At 32.5% G+C, this 14,417-nt stretch overlaps 1 protein-coding gene across 2 annotated transcripts in view; it reads right to left on the reverse strand.

Annotated features, from left to right (window-relative positions):
- Window positions 1-2,105: 2,105 nt before the first annotated feature.
- The window catches only part of LOC149160985 (maltose excess protein 1-like, chloroplastic), a 116,877-nt gene continuing 104,565 nt past the window's right edge, over window positions 2,106-14,417 (reverse strand). The window contains exon 7 of one of the 2 annotated variants that reach the window (XM_089435457.1): window positions 2,106-2,190. The gene's annotated coding sequence lies outside the window, so the exon portion shown is untranslated. Of the gene's footprint in view, window positions 2,191-11,945; window positions 12,313-14,417 lie in introns of those variants that run through there. The other variant, XM_089435458.1, reaches the window with a different exon arrangement.

A 14,417-nucleotide genomic window follows, 5' to 3' on the forward strand; every position in this document is an offset into this window, starting at 1 on the left:
CATATCTATGTAAATCACTTCATATCATGCACTTTTGTTGAATATGAATGTTTGTCTTCAAGCGAGTTGTTTATGCCATTCAATACTGAATTAATATTGTCTCCTGATCATTTTATGGTCAGAATTTCGTACTTTTCATATGATAATTAGAAACACCATTAAGACACTATTGAAGCCAAGAATGTGATTTCATGCGACTCAACTTAGAAATAATAGTTTATGTAAGGAAACAAAAGCTTGGACAATACTCTCAGCCTTTAAATGTAATCGGTGAAGAGCAAACATTACACACTTTGCTATTCGAAATACATAGTTGATTAGTGAAAGCTCCTATAAATTTGAGCAAATCAGTTATTTGTACCATTGTCAATAGCTTCTTTCCTTTCTCCAATAGCGATTTCAAATGTTGTTGATTCATTTACCTAGAAATCACTGTCTGTTACTATTTTACGTCTTACACATGTCATGAAATCTCCATATCGTATTTTTTTATCATCCTAATGTCTGTCCTCTGATTAATAAAAAACACCACTACCGGTAAATATCAGTCCTCCTTAGCATGTATAAGTATTATGCTATTTCTATTCCCAATGATGCCAAAACTTATGGAACATATTAAAAAGATACTTAATTGAATATTTGATAATAAATATTTAATTCACAAATGTAAGAAGTAAGAACGGGTATTCGGAAGAACTTTGCAATATTGCGGATGAAAGTTTTTGTCACACTACAAATTAAAGTACTTGTTCCTCGCTCTGCACACTCATTCTTCCACACAACATTAACTATTCACACACATTAAAAAGACACTTAGCTTAATATCACATAATAATAATAATAAATACTTAATCCACAAATGTGAAATCACAAATGCACATAGTATTCATAAATGCTCTACAAAAAGCAAATGTTACACATTCGCTATCTGAAATAAGTAATCGATCAGTCAAAGTTCCTATATATATGGGAAAATGAGTTATTTGTATCACTGCAAATAGTTTTTTTCCTCACTATACTAGCCATTTCAAATACATGTTGACCTGTTTCCCTAGAAATCACCACCTGGTACTATTTTGCGCTTGAAACATGGTACAAAATGTTTGTATCAGAGATAAAGCTTCCATCCAGATTTTTTATCATCCCACTATTTATCATATAATTTATAGAAAACTTCAACATTCAATTCACTGACTACACACATGCGCACATTCTCATTCAATGCACTGATGCGCAAATGAAACGAGACAATTGCATACTGTATCAACATTACCTGTCCTTGTTTTGCACATTCATTCTCCTGCACAACATTACTTGTTCACATGCATTAAAAAGACACGTAATCTAACATTGCATAATAATAATAAGTACTCAATACACAAATGTGAAATAATAACACAAAAAATATTTGAAAACCTTGAATACCCAGATTCGTTATTCCTAATTTACAACACCCTTGTTCTCCTGCACATACCCCATCCTCTACACATCCTTCATTCTGCACAGATTCATAGCTCTATGCAACTGCTCTCCCGCATAACTAAATCTGTAAAAGTTTTAAATGGAAAAGTGTTTAAAATTAATTCTCGCACATACCCTGCCCTCTGCACATCCTCCATAAAACACAAATTCACATCTCTATGCAATTGCTTTCTCACATAAATACATTTGTAAAAGTTTTAAATGAAAGAGAGCTTAAAATAAAGATAAACACACTAGCAATATGTGTCATAACACTAACCAAAGAAACACCCCCCTCCCCCGTAAAGAACTTGCTCAGAGCATTTTTTCAATGTCAGTGTCAAAGCACTCATAAACGAAATAACCACTCGTGAAATGAAACCTTGAATACCCAAATTCATTATTTCTAGTTTATAGCTCTTTCTAGTTGTGCCTATTACATTACGAATTAAAGTTTATCTTCCTAGTTAAATTAATTTCGCGTCTACGAAATAAAGTTCCATTTGCACCCCCATCCTCCGCACATCCTTCATTTTGAGCAGATTCATAACTCTATGCAATTGCTCTCCTTCACAGCTAAATATGTAGACATTTTAAATGGAAAAGAGTTTAAAATTAATTTTGTCCATGGAATAAAGTTCCCTATGCACCCGTGTTCTTCCACACATACCTCGTCCCCCACACATCCTTCATTCCGCATAGATTCCCAACTCTATGCAAATTGTTCTCCTGTACAAGTAAATTTGTAAAAGCTTTAAATAGAAAAGAGACTAAAATGGAATAATAAAATATAAACGCACTAGAAATATGTGTTAGAGAACTAACAAAAACGAAACCTTGAATACCCATAAAGGACCTGCTTAGATCATTATGTTAATGAAAAATTGAAACCTTGAATACCCATATTTGTTATTTCTAGGTTACAAACTATTTTTTTCTAGTTGTGCCTATTACATTCCGAATTAAATTTGCATCTACATAATAAAGTTCCCCCTATACGCCCATTCTCCCGCATATACCCCATACGTCACACATCCTTCATTCCACACAAAGCTTTATGCAACTTTGCTCCTGCACGACTACATCTATAAATAATAAAAGAGAAACACACTAGCAATACCTATCTTGATGTTAGTCTCAAAGCACTAATAAAAGAAACACCCCCTTCCCCCCTATCATGTAAAGGACCTGATCAGAGCATTCTGTCAATGTCAGTGTCAGAGCATTCACCAGCGAAATGACCACTCACAAAATTAGCTTTTTTTTTTAATGATTTGTTAAGCATTGACAAATACCAAAAATAAATTTCCCTCCACTAGGAGAATTACGTCACATCAAGGCTTGCTTAGCCAATGGAAAATTAGAAATAAGATTTTTAGAAATTAGGAAATTATTTTTGAATTTACAATAAAATAGAAATATTCAACATTTTCTGAAATTTTTGGTTAAAATTGTAAAAACTCAGCGAAATAATACATATTCAACACACTTTGAGAGCAAGGTGAATGCTATAGTCCCTGACGAGGCATGGACTAATAATTAGGTTAATGTGAGCACTGAGAAATGATATATTAAATATAATCATTTACATTAAGACATTCAATTTTCATATACTATTTGTATATAAGAATGCTATATTATACTTTTTAAAATAACATTTACAAATTTCTATTATTGTCATTGTATGAAAATAGTAAAGAATTAGATAAATAAAAACATGAAAAACACCATTTTTAAAATATACAATTACAATATATTAATTACCCTATATTATTTGTATGTAAAAATGCTACACTAAAATTTATAAAATAATATATACCATTTCTATATAATATTTTTACTCAAAAATACTACATTAAACATTAAAAATATCATATACAAATTCCCATTATTTTTTTCCATACAAATTCCCATTATTATTATATGGAAAAGTAAATCATTACATGAACGTGAATAGTAAGAAATGTTATACTAAACAAAACCATTTACCTTTAAACCTACGATTTCCAATACATTAGGCTTTCAGCAACATTTTATCTTTTATATTATCACGTGTCCATTGCAAATCTCAAGTAGTAATTATACTAAAAAATTTAGATTTTTACCAATATTTATTATGTTATTTTAAAGTAAAAAAAATTGGAATGTATATTACTATAATTTATCTAAAAGACGAATTTAATTATTTTTCAAAAGTGGATAGAATTAAAGTTTAAAGTATATTATATTAATGGAAAATTTTTTGTTTTTTGCTTACTAAGTTATGATAAAAAATTACGTTAGTGATAGCCGCTAGGGGTAGTGCAATTCATGATCGATGTGATAATGAAGTGTCATGTTCCAAGAGTTATGATGTTCATATCCTCTCAATTTACTAATGTATGTGGAATTGGTATATGTAAGTACCTAGAAGTTACACTGATAGTAGTCAAAATCCATTTTGTATCATGCGAATACGAGACTGACCCCAATTGCCAGTTCCTCTAGTCATATATTAAAAAAAAAAAAAAAAGAAGAAAGTTTGAAGTTACTAATGAAGTTTTTTGACTCAGATAAATTATGCATTAATTTCCACTTCAATAATTAATTTTAATTTATGTAATGCATTTCTCGAGGAGATATAGTAAGCACTTTCCATGACTTTAAATATGATTGGACTATATAAAAGTTTGAAACTTCATCAACAATATATTCATTGAGAAATTCAAAATGTCATTGATGAAAGTAAATCTAGAAAAGGAGGATGATGTTCTTCTTCTTAACCACTAAGGCTATACCCAATTGACTTGATAATTATTTCATAGATATTTAGTTTAGAAATATCATACATATTTTAACAAATGTAAATGCAATATATGACATATCTATAATGGATCTAATTTTGTTGCTAAAACTAACAGTGAGCAAGTGGTCACCCTTTGAATTTATGCTCTAGTACGATTTATATATTTTCCCTTGAAAAAAAAGCAATTTAAAAAAAAAACATAGTTGTATATTAACATAATAATTATTAGTACAATTATAAAAATGACATTAATTTTCAATATTAATTAAACTTTTAAATTAAATAATCATAATTTAAAGCAAAATCACAAATAATCATGTCATCTATTTTAAAATCTCCCCCTCGATGTCTAGTTTCTTTATGTCGTTATAACAACTGGTCCAAGTTTCATAAGGTGGATCAAAAATTTCCTATTTTAAATTGGTATGTCAGAGCTCTTGCTATGAGGGTGAGGAATTTTGTTAACAGTTCTCTGGTTCTCTGGGTGGTGGGGAGAGTTGTAGCAAGTGGGGGTAGTAAGGTGGAAGATGGAGTATGTAGCGAGCACTCAGATGGCTAGTCGAGTTGGACTCAACGGACTTAAGACTCGGGGCCCCTGATTGTCCATACATAGTTCCTCTCCTCAACGTTAAACTAGTAATCTTGTCCTTTGGGCCTTATGCACTTCTTCCCTTAGTGTTTGTCTATGACTAGTCCGTTGTGGGATTTGGAATAATATTTGTGAAGTTGTTTATTGTTGGTCTCTGGCTTTTACGTTTACAGGTTTTGTTTCATTATCAAGGATTGGTGATCACCCACTTTGGGCGTTGAGTGATCTCCCCTAGTGACTTGTTTGGTGGATTGACTTGTCGTTGTCCTACATTCTATTGTATGTCTTTGAGTTTGTTTGGTCAGATCTAGGGTTTAGCTAATTGTTGGTCTCAGGTGTCCTGGGGAGAAGTAGTATGTCTCTTTTATTTTACTTTGTTGTTCACCTCTAAGGGGTCGTCCTCTGATTAAAGTTATGAAAGTTGAGGGATTTGTTGTTTCTAGCTTTGTACTACCTCAATGTTCAATTTTGAATTCATATTGCGTTAGTGAATGCAGGGGTGAGATGGGGTACCTGTTCATGGCAAGCAAAGCCTCTCACTGACCCAATCGTAGGCCCAGGAGGGTGCGACTACATATTATTCAACTAGCTCTCCAAGGGAGGGGGGGAGGTATTTAGAGGCTTGAGAATCATGTTTCCCAAGTGTGAAAAACTTAGATTATGAGTTATTGGAGGAAGTTTCTCCCTAGCTTCCTGAACCTTGCCACACTAGGGGAAGAAGGGACTAGTACATGCATTTTTTAACTCTCCATGGGTAGCTCAAGACCATATTAGGAAGGATCTTAAGAGGAAAACACGAGGAAAAGAACAACATCATTTCTTTCCTGAATGATATTCAATAGAATCAATGGAAACTGCAAGCTTTCCTTAACATAGTGGAAGCTCGTTTAGCTCACATGGAGAGTCATATCTAATGTGAGTTTAAACCTACATTACCACCATGTTCGAGTGCAAAGGATATGGTTCTTATGACGTCATCGAACACCTAAATTGGCTACCATATTGTAGTTATCTCTTAGTGGCCTTCTTTTGGTTTTATGTTATTAGTGTTGTTCTTTGTTTCCAATGGATACTATGAGCTTTCATAAACCATCCAATAACTATGGTTTCCTCGATGGCAAGTGAGTTCGACTCATTTTGGTTAATAGTTATGTAATCCATTTTCTGAGGTAATATAGTTAACTTACAAAAACAAAAACAAAATATAAAATAAAATAAAATAAAAAATTTTATTAATTATTAATAATTAAACTATCCTAGATCCATCTTAAATCAGGGTCTATCAAGCGCTAAAAGGGATTAAATCTCTCGAGGTGCAAACCTTTCCTCAATTTTTGCTTCGAGAGGCATTTTTTAGCCCAGTATGGAAGAGATGTTGTAAGGTTATGTTATGTTATGTTATATAAACATTTTGACTTGGTCAAATTACATAAAAATGAAATAAAAAATAAAAATAAAAATCAGAGTAGATCTATCTTGACTTTGGATATATCAAGCATTAAGAGAAATCAAATCTCTCAACATGCAAACCTCTTTTTTGAATGCAAAATTTGAGAAAAGGTTTACACCTTGAGAGATTGATCCCCCTAATGCTTGATAGATCTAGAGCTAAGATGGATCTAAGTTGGTTTAATTATTAATAATTATAATTAATAATCTTATTAATTTATTTTATGGTATTTATTCGTATTATTTTTATTTTATTTTATTTTTATTTTTATGTAATTTAACCAAGATAAAATGTTTACATAACATCACACCACATCACAAAACGTAACATACCCTAACTTTACAACATCTCTTCCATATTTGGTTGGAGAGAACCTCTCGACGCAATAAAATAAAATTATAATTATTAATTAAAACATTCTGATGTCAAATGGGTGTAACTTGGGTGGTAGGGAGGAGTCGCTCTTATACTCCCCACACGGGTTCTAGTCCCACTGAGATTGATATGTTCGCTCCTTGGAAGTAATTTTTACATGATAGATAATCGACTTCACCCATACACGGGTGGTTTTTCCATGGATGTAGCTAGTATCAATCTTTGGTACACTGAACCATGCAAAGAAAAAAAAAATTAAAACATTTTGACTAGGACAAATTACATAAAAATAAAAATAAAATAGAATAAAAAAATAAAATTATTAATTATAATTATTACTTATTACTTATTCATAAGGTGGATCAAATCCAATCTGTCTTAACTCTAGATATATCAAGCACTAAGAGGGATCAAATCTCTCAAGGTGCAAACTTTCCTTGAAATTTTGCACTCAAAAAGGACGTTTGCACCTTGAGAGATTTGATCTCTCGACACATGATAAATCTGGAGTTAAGAGAGATCTAGGCTCATGATAAAGCACACCTAAATTTTAAATTGGTGCAATATTAAAAATAGTAATTCGAATAAATTTTAAAATATTTGATGTTTGTGATATTAAGTGGCCTTTTTTTCTCTATTCCCATCCATGTGTAATCACATTAAGCGCATAAAATTATAACTTTGAATTATCTCAAACATGGTCGAGTATTCTGGTGGAGTTATATCATGGTTTTGGTACCGCTTTAATCATATTTATTGGAATTATTTCAAAATTAATTATTATAAATTATTTAAAAAAATTATATACAATGGTTTTACATGTTTATTGCAACTTACTTTTGAATAAAAATTTTGTATTTCAATTTATCTTAATTATAAAAATAAAATAGAAATTAAAAAATGTTGGAATAATTTTTAAATTATTTGAATTGTAAAAAATATATATATTTAAACTTTATAAAATAAAATATATATATTTCCATTATTGTCGGGGTAAATAATTAGATGAACGTGAGTGTTCAAAAATATTGTATTAAATATAACCGTTTACATTAAAACATACAATTTCTGTATATTATTTGTATGTAAGAATGGCAATACGGTTCGCTGTATACAAGACTATTATATTTCCTTAATATAATCTATTTGGTTTTTTTTTCTTCTGAAAAAAAAAAAAAGAATGCTACATTATGCTTTATAAAATAGCATATACAAATTTCTATTGTTGTCATTGTATGCAAAAGTAAAAAAATTAGATTAATAGGAGCATTGAGAAACACCATATGAAACACAATCATCTACATTGAGACTTACAATTTCTATATACTATATTTGTATATAAAAATGCTACATTAAATTTTATAAAATAGTATATAGAAATTTTCATTGTTACCACTATATGAATGAGTAAATAATTGAATAAATTTAAGCTTTGGGAAATGTCATATTAAACACAATCATCTACTTTAACACAACAAAATTTCATATATTATTTGTATGAATGCTACATTAAACATTAAAAAATAACCTATTAAACACAATAATCTACTTTAATTTTCCATATACTATTTGTATGAATGCTACATTAAACATTAGAAAATAACATATACAAATGGTCATTACAGTTATTATTGTTATTATATGGAAAAGTAAATAATTAGATGAATATAAATATATTTTAAACAAAACCATTTATATTTAAATATATACTCTACTAAGATTTATATATTTTCACTCACTCGAAGAAAAAAATATTAAAAAAAACATATCTATATATTAACATAATCATTATTAATAATAGTTATAAAAATGTCATTAATTTTCAATATTAATTAAAATTTTAAATTAAATAATCTTAATTTAAAGCAAGATCCTAAATAATAATGTCACTTATTTTGTATGCTGGCACTTTTAAAAATATCAAATGAAACCATACTTGAGTGAGAAAACTATGTGGAAAGAATATTAAAATACTTTCAAAAAGGTCGTTGAGTGCCACCTATGGTCCATGTCCAAAAGTCAAAACGTTACCATAACTCATATACAGATGGATATCTCCTCAAAAAAATTAAGGAAAAGGGAACCATTAGATGCATAGATCTTTGGGCTAAAGACACCAAATATCAAAAACCCTGTCTAATCATTCATGTGACTTTTGGAGTAATGTATTTCCATCACCCTACCAAATCAACGAGTCTTCTTTATTTTGCAATTGTTTCATAAGGCCCATCAAAGTCTGTTGGGCAATGAAACTCAAAATGGGTTGCACCTCATCGTCTTTTTCATTGTTTTGCTTTAAATTTGATTATGTATAAATAATAATAATAATGTTAGATTTCAAGCTGCTGTGGTAGTCTTTTTTGGAGTAGCATGATCCGGATCATGCTCCAAAAATAATAATAATATCGAAGATGTGGCCATACGGTCTGGTGGTGGCCTGTGGTGGTGGGAGCAGACGAACCGGAATCCCTTAGGAGGAGCTACAGGAAATCGTAATAATCATATGCCATGGTATGTATGATCAGCGCTGCAATGTCACAGTGCGGTGTATTAAATGTTGAATATTGCTTACCCCATTCTCATCACCATGCATAATGATCCGCGGATGCAGAGGTGTACTTCAGGCTGACCAGGATGCAGAGGTGTACTTCAGGCTGACCATGACTCTCTTAATGGTATAGTCCTCTCTTATGGGTATTAAATATCCTATAGACTCGTAAATATGGCTTGCCATGACAAAGTGGGGCACAAGGTCTACCATGTCACCTTTCTTATCCCCTTAAAGTTGAAATTATTTTAATGTATCCCACTTTAATTCCCTTGGATTTTCTCGTCCACTTTTAACTTTATATTTTAATTTCTCCATATTTAAATCAAAGTAGAAACATTTACCATGCGTCGTGTCATGAACTCAACGTGGAACTTTGACTTGCTATTGACTTGTGCTTCATGTGATGGGAACCACATGGTTGCCCTATCGACTTTGACCTTCATTGGAATCTGCTATGTCAAAATTTGACTTATTTTGAACTTGTAAAATTTTCTAAATTTTTCCAATTAAATCATTTTTTTGAATTTTTTCCTCATTTTTGTCACTGACATTAGATAACAATGCTTTTGAAGGACTATAAGTCGTTTTTTGACCCTCAAAGTGGGTCCTAATATTGTGGTGGGTCTCTGAGAATCAATTTCGAGTAGTCGCACGCCTTTGACATTTTTACATCATTACATAGAAATTAATTAAAAAATCATGTTTTGCGAGAAATTTTTAATTATTAAAAAAATCTTACTTAGACCTAGTCAAATTTCGTAAAATTTTAGATATGACTTAGCATGGTAAATTACATTGGCTCTAGACACTAAGATGCATTAGGGACTCAACCTTCAAGCTGTCACCCTGGGTTTGGGATAATGCAATGAGTGAAAAAACCTAAAAAATTATTTGCCGCTAAAAAGCAAGAATAATTAACCAAGTAAAAAAAACACTCCAAGATGCACTTGCTTGTTGATAAAGTCCCAACACCCTAGGCATGTTACACGGCTTTATTCATCATGCTAGTGACATTTATACAATATCCCCATAGGGCTGCGAAATCTAAGAACTGAAGAAGAAACAAAAGTTTAAAAACTCTGCTGATAATAAGAACTTTGATGGTATATTGAAGCCTCTAACATATCCTCCGGCATGGAGTCTTCAAATAAAAAAATTCGGGTGCAACTTTAGTGGTCAACAGGTCCTAAGTTTATCAACTCTTACAAAAATGAGAGAGCAAGACATCACATATTTCGTTAAGGGTTTTATTCAACCATGTTTTCACAAGACTTGTGACAACATTTTCAGATCAGCGTTCTTTTGGCAAGTGTCTTGAACTTGACTTTATTAGTAACAATATTCTTGATTCTGCCTCTAGATGGCTTCTTAACCAGGATTCAACACAATCATTGGAGACTATCCAGACAAGCCTAAACGAAAGTTCTTGTCTAGGCTTCAATTTGGCTTCATTCAGTCTCATACTCAGTCTTGGTTCCTTTTTCACTGTAAATTTTCAAATGCCCTTGACTTGATCATATCCAATTGAGTATGCCAATTTTGATGTCTCAGGAAACCTTGGAACTTCTTAGGATTTTGATCAGCATCACCCATGCTATTGATTAGTGGATATATCTTCACTGGTTGTGACGTAGTGACCTTACAACATCATGTGTAAGGGTTGAAATCTGTCTCTTTCACACATGGCATTCCAGAGAACTTGATTTATGAATCATGACAGTGATCCCCTTCGTCATTGCTTTGATGTTCAGAGAATAGACTTCGGCAAATCATATTGATAGAGTGCTTGGAATGCTAGGATGTGATACTTGAAATGGTTCTTGAAAATACTTCACACGTATCAACCATGAAATTTTATTGCCATCTTGCAAGATTTGGCATAAATTTGGATGCTGCTACAGACTTCATAACTTAACACCTTTTAGCAGACTTCTTTTTCTGGGCTCTTTACAGGTCTAATATCTGATTTCCCAGACTTCATCTCTGTCATCAAACATCCCAGCATTGTAGGTGTAACAGTTGGCATGGAAACCTTATATAACAGAGTCCTTCACTGATAGAATGGACTTTCCACTTTGGGCCATACAATTTACAGTAATGACAAATAACATTTACCTGTGGAATGAAATATGTATCTTATTGATGTGACATATAGATTAACTGTGGCACTTCAGACTTCCCCGGATTCAGGCACCTCGGACTGAGGTTGTTGAGACTTTTTCGGTCCTTCTGTCCAAACATCACAGAGGTCCTTTGGTTTTGTCACAGGCTTAGGTTTTGACTTGACCAGTGATCTTAGGATAAGGATATGTTTGTCACGTCCTACCACCCCCTAGAAAAATGGATGGGACTAACCTAGATCATAAATCATATAGGCCGAATAGAACATGGATCTTCTAGGGCACAAACAAAAGAAACAGATCTTGACTTCCTTTAGGAATATTCTTTATCCTCCTTACAACCAGAGTTGGACTAGGGCTAGAACAAACCCTAGTGTTTAACTTGAAACAAGCTGTCTGCTTTTTCACCCATGCTCTGATACCATGTTGAATTTTCATGATTTCCTAGACTGATAATTACTTCCAATGATTTCTCCATTAATTTATCTTGTGTCACATACATCATTAATCAATTATACAAGAAAATCTTCAACAATAAAACAATAATGACAATAGGATCATGAAGAGACAGCTAAACACAAGAGACACAAAATTTACCCTGGGAAAACCCTAACTAGTGAAAAAAACAGCAGCCTTTTCTTAGAGAAATTTTCCAATTCAACAAGGGATACAATTTGATTTCCTGGTTAATAACAAAGTCAAACTGACCAGCCATCAAACCCAGGTCAAACCTGGTCAACTAGAGACAAATTTGGCCTCTTGCAATTTCAGCCTTCCAATCTGCCTCAGAACAAACAGAAATTCGTCCTCTAACTCTGCCTCAGGTTCGTCCTTCTGTTTTGCCTCATATTCGTCCTCTTTAGTCTCCCAATTGGTGCTTCGGAGGAGATCGATCTGCCTATATATAGTGGACTAATGGGTCCGAATGGGTGCCCCTACAAGCTGGGTCGACTTGAACACTTGGAGGGCCGACTTGATGTTCTTGGAGCCAAAAATTCAATTTTAAAAATTCAAAATTCCCTCTTTTTGAAATCGACATGAAGAACATGTTTTGTATTAATCATTACATATATTTTGGACAGCTAAATTATTAAATATGAAGACTGACCATAGCTACAAAATTCAACACTAGGTAACTAGAGAATCCAAGAATGATACCAAGAATGACAAGTAGCCACATTTGTTTGTTTTAAACCACCAGAATCATCTTCTTTCTTGGTCAGAAAATATCTTCTATTATAAATTTCCAAGAGGTGATTATATTTTTAGTCTCTTTCAATATCAAGCAAAGAGGTTGCTAACTACTAAAATTTTCTTAGCATCGCAGTTTAAGGAAATGACAATGGTAAGCGATTATAAACAGTTTTTCCAAAACAAAATTCAAATAAGAATTCAAAGGTGAAAGTACACACTAATTGAATGTTAAATTCATACTTTGAATGGACTTTCATATGCAACAAGAGAAGTGAATTCCATACTACCGCTTGAGTTGAAGAGATGTGCAATGTCCATGTGTAACACTAATAAAACAAAATAAATAAAAATTGAGGTCTGACATCAAATTAGTCACGATTTACATGCTATCTAATGGAAAAATAAAGCAAACCAGATTCTTATTTCAGAACTTAAAAGGATTTCCAAAAATGTTAGTGACGATCTAGGGCAGAAAACTATAGAAATATAGGAAATCTTGATTCTTGAAAGAAGGAAAAATAATTCCATATTTGCACGTGAAATTGAACATGAATTGTTCTTAAACTCTAGTTTTGCCAATCCTATCAAGAGTTACTAATAAAAATTAGGAACATAAAATTTAACAAAAATAGATAAGATTAGGAATGCGTATGAAAAAAAACCAAAAATAACAAAATGGGCTAACTAAAATAATACCAGGTAACAGATTTTGATTACAAATATATATTCAATTTTGTCCCAACCATAAGTTGTTGGTTGAATATCCTCAGTTCTCAGCCTTGTGGTTTATTCGAAAAAAATAGTAATGGCCAATGATTTGTTTCACAGTCATGAGGGGGGCCGGATCCCATGGCCATAGCTTTAGCAAAGTTTTGAGCTGGCCAACCCTGATAAGATCATGCTAGATAGAGTTTAGGATCTGGTTCTAGATCACTCTAAGTCTATTCTGAAGGTTGGTCTTTACTTGGCACACCACTGGTAGCAATAATGGAAATGGGGCAGATCCAAAGCCTTCACCAAATACAAGCTTGCCAATGGCTACAAGCAACTTTGCTCCAGGCCAATTCTTGATGGTCTACTCAGTGAAATATGGAGCTTCAGATCCAAGCAGAAAGACTTGGCCCTTCTAGCTGTGAATACTGTGCAAGGCAGCGTTACAACCCAAGAAATCTTTCTTCGTTTGGTAATTAGTCATGGATGGTCTGCCTATAGATAAAATACTTACTCACCTGGGAGTACAAAATCCATGTTGCTCCAATATGAGTGAATTTAAACATTGAGACATCATTTCTTGTTCTGTCCCTTAGCCAAGTTTGCATTGACCTGGGCAAAGTCGTTATGTAATATTCCAATTTTGACCCCTGGAATATATTAGATTGGATTATTTACAAATTTTAAATGTGTGATTATAATGAAAAGAGTCAAGCCATGCAAGTTTGAATAAATGACCCCATGTGACAAATGGTGTAAATATGCTTATATGGATTCCTAGTGCAGAGCTCAAGGCCAACGCTCAATTAGTGAATGCGTAATGAACTAGGGTAATTCTTCCCTATGTTTTCCTGTCACAATTACTATTCCTTTTTCTAGTACAGTGGTTGAACAGTGAAATTTTGTTCCAATGAGGTAGTAAACAATGTATCATCCAACAATTCAATTTCATTCAATCAGCAGTATAAACCTTGGCAAAACAATATATTATTCAACAATACATTCAACCCAGTAATGCAGAGTTAATCTGCCAAAACAACTCCATACAATATGTAGTTCAATTCAGGACAAATTCGGTTCCATAGAACAGATATGGAACAGGTTGGATGCCCCTACGTAATAATAACACACTTCTGGTCAACAGGTTGGATGCCCTAACCAGGGGCCACAGATTAAGAAAT

This window comes from Pinus tabuliformis, chromosome 5_2, assembly GCF_031772625.1.
Source record: "Pinus tabuliformis cultivar Carrire ecotype Pingquan chromosome 5_2, CPIR1, whole genome shotgun sequence".
NCBI lineage: Eukaryota > Viridiplantae > Streptophyta > Pinopsida > Pinales > Pinaceae > Pinus > Pinus tabuliformis.